This window comes from Crinia signifera, chromosome 3 (genome assembly GCF_055691185.1).
Source record: "Crinia signifera chromosome 3, ASM5569118v1, whole genome shotgun sequence".
Classification (NCBI taxonomy): Eukaryota; Metazoa; Chordata; class Amphibia; order Anura; family Myobatrachidae; genus Crinia; species Crinia signifera.
In genome coordinates, this window is record NC_139219.1 from 102,213,940 (window position 1) to 102,226,511 (window position 12,572).

The 12,572-nt window shown below is 42.8% G+C and overlaps 1 protein-coding gene across 1 annotated transcript in view; it reads left to right on the forward strand.

The window, feature by feature from the left end:
* Nucleotides 1-12,572, forward strand: part of SCAF8 (SR-related CTD associated factor 8) — a 179,323-nt gene that overhangs the window by 150,182 nt on the left and 16,569 nt on the right. Inside the window, exon 21 of the transcript XR_014471640.1 lies at nucleotides 7,482-7,572. The gene's annotated coding sequence lies outside the window, so the exon portion shown is untranslated. The remainder of the gene's footprint in view (nucleotides 1-7,481; nucleotides 7,573-12,572) is intronic.

Sequence of the window (12,572 nt, forward strand, 5' to 3'; positions counted from 1 at the left end):
GTTCAATCAGTTTTGTCAACATAGTATACTTCACACAAAGCAGAAAAAAATATATTTGGGTGTGACTTTATGGTGTCAATTTAAATTTCCGTAAACCTAAATTACATTAATCTTTTAATGCAGTTATATTAATAATGTCATCTACTTTAGAATCTATTTTTAGAGATGCTAACATATTCAGCGCAAAATGGTGTATACAGAGCATTTCAACATATCTCATTCTCACATTTTCAAGAAAAGGTGCTTAATCATTCCGGAGGAATTTCAGAGATTTAATGTTAAATTCTTATTTATCAGAAACCCATGCAGATAAAAATATCTGCCTACTGGTGCTTTATATTTTGTTTAATACTTTCTGCACATGTTAAGTATATTTCAAACTTTGAGCAGTGATCCAACTACAGCATCATAACATTATCAGATTGTAGTTACATCAATTTGCTATCAGAGCCATTATATTTTTAAAAAGAAATTGAAAACATGGTCCTTATTCTGATTGAGTCGGACGGCTCCGTGTGCGGTCGGACGGCCGATGTTTGGTATTTGTGCATGTGCAGAGGCGTATCTGCGCATGTGCGAACGCCTCACACGTCCGAACACGGAATGAGGTCCGTGCAGAAAACGATTGTACGGAACCATCCGAGCAGGGAGTGGAGAGGGGCGTGAAGGGCTGTTTGGGCTCATTACCATATGCGTACGCCCCATTCGTTCCCATGAAACCACTATGCGTATGCTTGGTAATGCGGCCGTGACGCACGTGTGGGGGGCAGACAACTGACAAAGCTGGATGTCAGCTGCCCGCCCATATCCCTGCTTTCATAGGGAAAAATGTCTGAGTGGTCTGGAGCACTCGGTGCTGCCTGACTGCTCGGTCCATCATTTGATGGTCGGCGACCATCGGAGGATGGTGGAGGTTCACACAGATGGAGGAGGTGTTCACATGAAACATCCACTCGTGGTCCGTACGCTCGGCGTCTTACCGCATTCGGACGGTGTTAGCGATAGGCGGGGCTAAGGACACTCGGTTCCTGTCCGAAATACGCATCCGTCCAAATCAACTAGAATAAGGGCCCATGTGTCAGATGAATAAAGACGAATCTCTTGTCCCAATTGTGTATTAACCAGGTTTGGCACGCAAAAAATATTTTACTAAACCCCCGGACAACAAGCACAGGTGGAGCTGTTGGGCACATCATGGAGTTGTGGGAATTACATCATGACACACCCAGGCTACTCACATTACTAGAGAAGTGGGCAGTAACATTTCTTCTATCCAGGGAGTCTAGCATAGCGCCCCAAATTTGTGAAGTATTTGGAGAGTATTCAACTATGCCTGGCTGTGATGCGTTCCTTTAATGCCCACAATGAATGTGCACATGAAAGAGTGTTTGGTAGATTAAAATATACATTGTGGGTGGGAACAGGTAAATGGATAAACTAAAAGGAATATGTGTAATTCTGCATATAATGATATGTTGCAGAATTCTCATACTGGGCGGGATGTACTAATGATACAATGCAGTAAAAAACCCTGTTCTCAGGGCTATTACAGCATTTTCAGTTCATATTACAATATACTGGTCCTCCGACCCCAGGGCCGGTGCAAGCCCCGTCAGCGCCCCGGGCAAATCCCCCCCCCTCCCCCCCGCCACCAGCCTCCCCCGCTCGCTCCCCTCCCGGGGATTGCTGGGGGGGATAATAATCAACGGGCATGCGGCGTATCACTCACCTGCTCCCCGCTCCCTGCACCCTGCTGGGATGACTTCTGGCGCTGCTAGGTACTTAGCAGCTTCCTCAGCTTTCTATGGCACCTCTCCTTGGTGGCTCAGTACCACCCTCCAGTGGCCGGCGCCCTAGGCAAATGCCTAAAGCTGCCTAGTGGTGGCTCCGGCTCTGTCCGACCCCATGCCTGATGCCTTGACCATCTCTGCCTGCTGACATCCTGCTATCAAGCCACCTCCCACTTGCACCTCCTGTAATCTGTCTGTCTCCCCTTCCTACTAGATTGTAAGCTCCCCAGAGCAGGTCCCTCTTCCCTCCTGTTGTCAAAGCCCTCTTTTCTTTACATATCATAACAGCAGTGTAGACCCCTGGGCATAGCAATGTATTGGGGCCCCTACTGATCCTCCAGCAGTAGGGGTGGGGGAAGCTTTGATGTCCCGTGGGTGGTAGGGGGTATTATATCAACCGCTCAGCATGTAGGGCCTGGATCAGTAATTTCCACTAATTACCCCTTTACTGTACAGATGGTGGGAGATGAGGTGGGAGAAGGGGGCATTGGGCTGAATGAAGGGGCCCTGGTACATAACTTCCAGTGTTGTATAGGATGTTTAATATGCAGAGGAGGGGTGTATAGTGGAGTGGGCTTTTTATTCAAATTTTCTGGTGGGAGGATAGCTTGCTTGACTGCAGATATTTCCAGTTCCCAGAATGGAATTAAAAACTAGAGAATCCCACCTACCAAATGCTATTGGGCACTAGGGGATCAGAGTTCAGGAGGCAGAGCAATCCGCCAACGAGAATATAAAACTACATACCAGGTGTGTAGAGCTGGAGCAGTAACCAGCTGCTGGAAGGCTGATATCTCTGGTTCTGGGAACAGTAGAGACAAGCTACTAGTCCATCAAAGGGGGAGGAGTCACAGCTTTTGGAATATACCCTCAGAAAAACTCTAAGTCAGATAGAACCTGAAATATCTGACTGGGAAGAGCAATTAACAGACTTGGATGGGGACCATTATTTTGAAGTCAGATATCTCTGGTTCCCAAGGGCCGATTTTTAAAATTCTTGTACCTATGGAAAGAGGGAACCCTCAGCTTTCAGTCTAGGGTCCTTAGACTCCTGGGGGAGTTTCTGGGTACTCAGAAACCCCCCCCTGCGTGCGCTACTGCAGCTCTCCCATACTCAAACACTCAGCGACCATCTTCTTCTACATCTCCATCTTTGGCCACAAGCCTCTAATATTATGTTGATCACGTCCTCACTACTTACATCTAAGCTATAATGTGTATTGAACTGTGGTGTTCTTTATACCTGTACTCTATTTTTGTTATTTTGTTATTAATTTACTGTAATGCCTTCCTGTACTGTTCCTTTGTACGGTGCTGCGAAACACTTGTGGCGCCTTATAAATAAAATTATAATAATAATTATTATAACATTATAGCCCCCTCCGGCAGGGCTGCACTGTGGTGAGTAATGCAGGCTTGCCTACCCTCCCAGAATGGCCAGGAGCCTCCAGAAAATCGGGTCCTTCTCCCGACCCCCCGGGAAGGTGGGCAAGTCTCCCGCTTTCGGGTGATAGCCCCCGCTCCCCCCTTGCCCGCTGGTTTAATTACTGTAAATTGCGGGTCCGCGGTGAGTGGCCAGGGCCCCAAGTGATGTCAGCCTTGCCCCCGCCCCCTTGACGTGTTGCCTCTAAGAGCTTCTCCCGGAGAGGTGACATGTAAAGTAGGCAAGTATGAAGTAATGGCAGCTGTAGTTGCCATTACCCCATAGAAGCCTATGGGCTTCTGTCTGCAGTTCTGTCAGAGGGATCTGACATGGATCCCTTCCAGCATGCTCATTGGCCACCGGTGTCACATGAGCAGGGGACTTCCGGGTCACAGACCCTTGAAGGGACACGCAGTAATTGCAAAGATCAGCTTTTATCAACAGAGCATACATGTTGTGTTGGGGAGGAGAGCCCAAGCCAGCCTAATCCTGGCACCTGCAGAATGGATTCCTGTACTGGCGCATGCCCATAGTTAAAATCCGCCACTGTAATCTACAGTTTGCTGTTATATTGGCATGCGTATCATTGAACTCTAATTCCTATATTCTCCCAATCATTTCTATTGTTTGAAAATTCACCTAATGCTGCTTTTTTAAAAGACTCTTTCCTCCTACGCATTTTACATTCAGACTAAAGCTTTTTCTCCATAGTGTTATTCCTTACTGCAACAGAGCATTGCATTGTACCAATCCTTTCCTCCCACATGCACAATACAAATGTGCCATAACATTCTCCAGTTGCTGCATTATCACATGCTGGCCAATATATCTCTTCCTAGCTCCATTTGTTCACATATTCATTTTTTTGTAAAAGTGACTCATCCTAGCACATATGGCCATTCTTTAATGTGAATGAATATGCATGGATGAATGGATAGAGAACACAACATACTGAAATGTGAAGGCTTGGTGCCTATTATCTGTTTTCATTTACACAAACATTTATTTTCTGTTAAATTGTAGCAGTTGCCCAATAAATGTGCTGGCACTGTCATGGTTATATAATCCAGATTGCAAACTAAATTATTATTGTTGATGGATCTTAATCATTCAATGTGATGCATATGAGGCCCTTCCCCTTGCTGTTAAAGTCATACTTCCTACACGTTATATATTAATATTTATACAGCGTCATTATATTACTCCAGATTGCCATTTTGTTAAAGGAACAAATGAAAGGAAACAAGGCTATCATCAGTTTAGACCAGGGGTTCTCAAACTCAGTTCTCAGGACCCCACACAGTTCACGTTTTCCAGGTCACCTGACAGGTGCACTCATTACTGACTGCCACATTAAATTATCCACAGGTGGAGCTAATTATTTCACTTGATTCTGTGAGGAGATCTGTAAAACATGCACTGTGTGGAGTCCTGAGGACCTAGTTTGGGAACCTGTGATTTAAACCATACTTGGTTGCCTACTCTCCAGCATCTGGAAGACTTAAGAATCTCAGGTACAGTAGCTCTCCTGGATGACTGGAAGATTAGGCCAGTCTCCTGTAGTGTGCTCATGGCTGCCTGCTGCCTCCCACTTCCCGAGTGAAGTGGACATCCAAGAGGCTTGATGACTTGATTTGAGTAATTGTGACCCATCTCAAGTTACAATGCTAGTAACTGCATCTTTGTATATCAGACGGGGGGCCCTGATTAAAGTGTAAATGATTGCCGCTTTAAAAAAAATGGGGAAATGCGCCCAAAATCTCTCACTTCCTGATTCTCACACCCTATTACACTTGGCCCTTTGTATCCACCGCTGCTTCTTGTTGCGAGATGGATACAAATGGATCACTGAGGCAAATTTTAGCATACAGTAGGAGCAAGTTTCATCTTTGCTCCTTTGGGCGTGGCTAGCCATGGCTATTCTATTGTTCTCAGCTGCAATACAATACGTATTGCAGCTGAGAACAATAGAATAGCCATGGCTGGCCATGGCTAGCCATGGCCAAAGGAGCAAAGATGAAACTTGCTCCTACTGTATGTGATAAGGAAATTGGAAAATGTTTTATTCAAAAACTGTCACTTTGTTTGACAGGGTCGCACGAGCGTCTCACTCGCTCGTGCGTCCCCGTCAGCAAGGCGGTGGGGATCGGCTTCCCTGCCTGTCTTCGCTTCAGGGAGAAAGGCAGGGAGCGAGGGCTGGCTGGGGCAGAGCAGGTGGAGGAGCAGAGCTGGGCGGAGGGCTGCTACAGCTTCCGACAGAATGGGGCACACAAGCTTCTCGTGCACGCACGCCCCCTTCTGTCGGAGGATGGAGGCTGGCGGGATAGACTCTCCAGGAGCGGCTCAAATGAAAGCTGCTCCATCTGTGCAGTACATTATGCCTAGAGATATATTTGACAATAAAGTAGCAGCATAGTCATTATTGCTAATATGCACATATGAATAGTATCAAAGAGCTATATTAAACCTCATTGACTCTTCTGTGACTCCATCTAGCAAAGGAATACATTGTGGAAAATTATGTTTTTAGTTTTATTTTTGTCCCTAATATAATTTTCTACCTTGTATCACAGTGTATATTTAATACACTATTCATTGCTAGTTTGCTTTAATAATTTAATTGGGTTTATGCATAACTCTGACTTAAGGAAGTCTTATGAATTTTAGGAAGTCTTCCTGAAAGAGCATTGCAGTCACACATAATTGTGGGGTTACATAACACCATAGTTGCCGACTTTTACGCTGCCCTCTCCGGGAGAGGGCAGCCAGTCAGCTCACTGAAGTAGGGTGCGGGGTCATCACCGGGAATGGAAAGGGCGGTTTGGGGGTGGAGCCACATGCGGGCTGCTCTATCAGGGGCATGGCTACGGCAAACACGTCATTTTAGCCCCGCCCCCCACAGTGCAATGTCGGTATTTCAGTCATTGCACTGCAGGGGGCGAGGCTAAAATGACGGGGTTAAAATGACGCGATCGCTTCATTTGACCCGCGAAACCCCCCCTGGTGGGGGGGGGGGGGGTTCGTGGGTGATGGGGGCATATGCGGGAGGGTTGCCCCCCTTTCCGGGGGGCCGGGAGGGGGACCCGATTTCCGGGACCCTCTCGGCCATTCCGGGAGGGTTGGCAACCCTGAATAACCCCTGCACTTTTCACTTGGACCTCTTACCTTGCACTGACCATTAGTATTCATTGGGGAACAAGTAGATTTATCAAGTGAACAAGATCTATTGTATGATAGTACAGATTGCTGACATAGTCATCTGCCCAAGTACACACTACGGCTATTTTTTGTTGGGTGCCGATTAACCTACAAGTATATATTTGGATTGTGGGAGGAATCCGGAGTAATCAGAGGAAACCTACACAAGAACAGGGAGAATATACAAACTCAGCTACTACTGTGGCAGGTATTGAACCCTTGACCTCAGTGCTGTGATGCAATAATACTAACCATTACACTGTTATCCATACTGTTACTGTATGAAGTGACATAATGAAGCACTGATTATTAGATATGATAATATGCACTTAAATGAAATACGAAAGATAATAGAAAAATTATAGAGGATTCATATGACTATTCCATAACAGTATTAAGGCACAAATAATTATTTATGTATTTGCATAAATTATAATTTCTTTAGAATAATATCCATTATAAAACTAGAAGGAGGTATGTTCATTTCTTAGAATACACACATTTTCAAATGGATACTCAAGTAATGACACCAGAACTTGCTGGGTACAGGCAAATGCATTATTTACACCAGGTTTTTTATATTTTTTTATGAAACTGTAACTAGAGTTACCAATATTTAGGTGGGATCACAGCTTAAAGTTTTTTTGTTTTTTTTTTGCTTTGTTTTTGTATTCTTGTTACCTGTTTGACTTTGACGTGATCCTAGATAAATAACGTGCACTGCTGTCAGTTGTGTTTGGCTTTAGCAAGGCCAGTACCCTCGATATTTAAACTTTTTAAAAACTATGTATAAAATAACCAGAATTTTTTTTATCTGTTGAAATCAAAAGGTAAAATAAAACAAAGCCCATGGAAAATAATGCTGATTATTTAAAAGTGATGACAATTGTTTCCAAAGAATGCTCTTTGCTAGACAGTTATTTTAAGGAAAAAATGTTAATAACTTATTACCAGACGATATTTGGAGTCCAGTGAAGTATATTGGATGCCTTATAAATATGTATTCTTATATATTTCATCACACATGCACATGCGTTACTAAAATGGAATGTGTTTTTTCTCCATATTAGGCAGTGTCTGTTTCTTGGAACTGAGAAAGGAAATTGTGGAATGAGAACTAATGTCAGTGTGGATGAGATCAAACGTGGCCACATGGACTGTGTAAGTGTGGAATATCGTATTGCATTTTACTGTCTTTACAAATGATAGTGATCATGTGACAAATTTAAATAAAGGTGAAAATAGTAACAAAGATCAGTAAATAATTATGCCCTTACCTGTGCTTTATGTGCTCCATCTATTACTCGGGTGCCGGATGACTGCCCGACAGAAGGCATCCCGACGGTCAGTAGCCCGACATTGTAATCCCAACTGCCGGTGCTCCAACAGGGGGGATTCCGACTGATAGGGGCTATTCTCCATTGTGGGGGTCCACGACCAGAATAGAGGGAGAATAGAACCTGTGGCGAGAAAAGCGAGCCACCGAGCCTGCAAGGGGCTTCTTTGCACTCGCCCCCCTTTCAGAGCACTGGCAGTCTGGATTCCGACATCAAGATATTGACCATCTGGATCCCCCCTGTCGGACCGCCATAACACACCCCTATTACTCATCTTTATTTACCCAATTATGAAGTGAGTGGGAGAAAAGCAACCAACAGCCAATCAGAAGATGATTCTGCTGATATTGTAGGATGTAATGGCCAGCAATGCTTTTTTTATTGTATTAGTTACAGTACAGAAGGCTACATGTGACAAGTGCAGTGTCATGATGGCGGGTTACAAGCAAGCAGGACAGAGACACACCTGAAAAATGCATGATATAGGATAAAATATTTCTTATGTGGTTATTCTCAATTGTTAATGTATGCTACGGTACATTAGACTGAAATAGCCAGAAAGTACATAAAGAAACTCCATCATTAATTACTGACTAAAGAGCATATTCATTTTCATGACTTTTTAATCCTTTTCCAATTACTGAAGTGTTTTTAAGCCCTGGGAGCCATTGTCACCTACAGAGTAGACAAGTATGGCATATCTCCAACGTATGGAATGTGGTTGCTTGTCCAACAAATACTCTTTAGAAAATGATTTTTTATTGACCCTTCCCCCATCAAAGCCTTACAAATGGCATATAAAGTGGGAAAAGTAGAGATAAAATGGGAATTATTAAGTCCCATAAACACAATGAATGCTTATTGTGATACATTTTTGATAAAATTCAGAAAAAAATCAATGAGCAAGTTCTGAGCAAAATCTTTTAACTATATCGCCTAGTGTGTACACTGAATATCATTACCGATACACGCTCACGTGCATCATTAACGACCCCCTTCCTCATCCTGCATATTCTGACGTGGGTGGTCCCCGATCATAATAGCCATTCTCCCCCACACCCCCACTGTTGCTCCCCTACTCAACTCGATTTTTGGCACCCCACCACTGCCAAAATCGGCAGCACCGGTGATCGCGCATTGTGTAGGGGGCTTGAGTCCTTGCATGGAGGTACACAAGGTGGTACTTGTGTAGTTTCACAGCGGCACTTCCCTGCGGATCGCATCGTATGCAAATCACATGCAAATCATATGCAAATATTGCACATGATTTGCATATAATTTGATCCGTGATGCGATTTAGCACACTATCCACGTCAGCCCGAAGCGCGGCAAGCGCAGTGAGCCCCGTGAGGGGATGCGGTAAGTGTCCTCCCGACCTGTTCATACCCCCACTATCCACGTCCATGCGGAGTTGATTTTATAAAGTGTAGCGAGCGCAGCGAGCCCCCAAGCCTGAAGCACAGCGAGGGGACACGTAAAATGAGCCCAAATCGTGGCGAGCGCAGCAAGCCCCGCAAGGGGACACGGATTACTTGACGTGTATTCCGCGTCCCCTCGCAGAGCTGGCTACGCTCACCACACTTCAGGCTCCTTTTTTTTTTAATTATTTTATTATTACTTTCACAAATACAAACATTAAAACATTTCACATACAATACATATAACATACAATACATTCAGTATTCACAGTATCATTTGTTCTTATACCGTTATTCTAGTTATTCGCACCTATCTCCTCTCCAGTTAAAATCTCTTATTTATCTATTTCTTTGACACTTCCTTTTAACCCTTTTAGAATTCTCTCTTTTCTATCTCGTTTTGCCCATGCTACTTGTTTAAGTATTTATTTATCTATTTATACTTCTACCCTTTCTCAAAATGGGTCTACTCCTTTCGAGGTTATCTCCTCATTATACCATTTTGTTAGTGCAATTGACTTCTTCAGCAGACCTTTTGTATGTGGGGATAGCGTTTTGACATATGGAAGCCATATATCAAAAAAATTGTTTATCTTTTTCTCTTTGTTATTATTCATTTCTATCCAGTCCATTTTAAATAAGTATTCAATTCTAGGGATTAGTAGTGTTATTGTTAATGTGTCTCTTAATATCCACTGAGAGAGGATCGTTTTCCTTGTTGCTGCAGCAATTTTGGCTAAAAATAGCCGCTGTCCCAGGGATAGTTTTGTTTGTCTATGATCTGGATCTATATCCCATATTGCCCATTCCGGCCCAAGGGGTATTTTAATATCATATGTATTTTGCACATATTGGGCTACTGTACCCCAGAAATTCTTTACTTCCCCGCAACCCCACATACAATGTAGCAAGTTTGCATCTGGAGCCAAGCACTTAAAACAATTGGCATCTGTAGTTATGCCCATTTGATATCTCCTTTTAGGAGTATAGTACACTCTGTGCAACAATTTATATTGCATTTCTATGTAAGATGACTCCACCAAATTTTTATTTATACGCATAAATGCTGTAAGCACTGACCATCTTGCCAGCCCCGATGTTATGTTGTCTGCCTGGATTTGCCTTTTAATCTGTGCGTACAGCATTGATGTGGTACATTTTTTTCCCTTTGCTTCTCGTACCATTACTTCCAAACTTTCTGTTATATCTTTCTTTAATGGTTTTACCCCTTCATCATTCAGATAGCTTCTCATCTGCTGATATTGGAAAATATTGATATCTAAATCCTTATACCTCTCTTTTAGCCCTTCCATTGATAGCATTGAAGCATCTTTTAATTCTACCACGTCTATTATTGATCGAATACCTGCGTTTCTCCATTTCTGTACTGATTTTTTATTCTGAATCAGCGGTTCTTGAGATATTGTATTATAATAAGGCGAAGAGCATATTGATTTGCATGGGGACATTCCTTGTCTGGACCGGGTCATTTTCCATGCTTTACAAGTAGTTACTATTAAAGGATTATTTATTAGATTCGGGGGAAATTTTGCAGGCTTTATATGCAAGAGACTGTTTAATGGAATGTTTGGACAGAACGCTTGTTCTATCAGAACATTGGCGTAATTATCTGTGTTGTTAATCCAGTCAATAGCATATCTATAATTTGCTGCAAGGGTATAACTATGTATGCATGGTAAATTTATCCCTCCTAAGCTTGCTTTTTGACTTAGCTTGGTCATTGATATACGAGGTTTTTTCCCTGCCCATACAAAGTTTCTAATCGCCTTATTCAATGTTTTTAAATCTTCTTTCTTAAGAAGAAACGGCAAAGTTTGGATGTAGTACAATAGACGTGGGAATGCTACCATTTTAATGAGGTTACATCTTCCAATAAATGATATTGGGAGACATCTCCATGACTTGAGGTCTCTTAGGATTCGTTCTATAACAGGTTGAAAATTATTATGATAAATATCTTGTGTTTTTCTAGATAAACTAATTCCCAGATAATTAAGTGACAATGGTTCCCATGAAAAAGGAAAGTCCTCTCCCCACCCCTTTTTTGCTTTATTATGGAGTGCTAGGGCCTTGGTCTTTATTTTATTTATTTTAAAGCCGGACACTTGTTCAAATTCTCGGAAGGTTTGCATAATGCCTGGAATTTCCCTATATGGATTTGAACAATATAATAATAAATCGTCAGCGTAAGCTGATACCTTTAATGTTGTTTGGCCAATCTGAATACCTTTCCATATATTATCCAAGTAAAAGCATCTTATCAGGGAGTCTATCCCCAGATCGAACAGCAAGGGGGATAATGGGCATCCTTGCCTAGTCCCCCGGGAGAGGGTGAATTCTGGAGTATTTACTCCATTCACCGTTATTACTGCAGTAGGAGATGCATACATTTTTCGGAAGAATGTGGTAAAACCAACCCCTAGATTTTGGGAGTGAAACACTCTAAGAAGATGAGCCCAGGACACCCGGTCAAATGCTTTGTCCGCATCGCAGCTTATTATAATGGATTGCCCCTCTAAATTGGATTCCGCTTGGATTATCGCTGCAATTGCTTGGCGGACATTATGGACTGACGACTTGCCCCGGATAAACCCGAGTTGAGCTGGGTGCAGCAACTTAGGGAGTACCCTTTGCAGTCGCTCTGCCATAATGGCCGTCAATATTTTGAAGTCCTGATTAAGTAAAGATATCGGTCGATAGGAAGATAACTGGGTAGGATCTTTCCCAGTTTTAAGAATTACTATAATTCTTGCTTTATTAAACTCTCTATTTGGGGCCTTGCCCTCCAAAATAGAATTAAACAAAGTCTGCAAATACGGGGTCAGATGTGGTGTTAACATTTTATAATACTCCGCGCTCAGTCCGTCTGGGCCGGGGGCTTTGCCTCTAGGTAATTTTCTAATACATTCCTTAATTTCTATTTCTGATATAGTTCTTGAAAGTTCCAGATTTTCAGCATCTGACAACTTAGGCGCATTGGCTTTTTTTATGAATCTCATCCCTAGGGCCGGATTGTCGTCTGGCGCTTCGTATAACTGTGAATAATATTTTAGAAAGGCGCTAGCGATTTCATTTGTTGAGTTCATTTGTTGTACTCCAACTTTTAGCTTGGGAATGTGTGTTATTGGTTGTTTGCTCCTTATCAAGGAGGCTAACAACCTTCCTGCTTTATTCCCTCCTCTGAAATATCGATTTTTTTGACAATCTATACTAAATTGCGCCTTCTCTGTACATACTGCGTCGTATAGTGCTTTTGTGTCTAAGTATTGTTTACGGGATTCAGCTGTATTTGAAATCAACATAGAGGAATAGGTTTTTGACACCTCTCTACTTAGATCTTCCACCCTTCTACCTATCTGTTTGCGTTTAGATGCCACGTATGCAA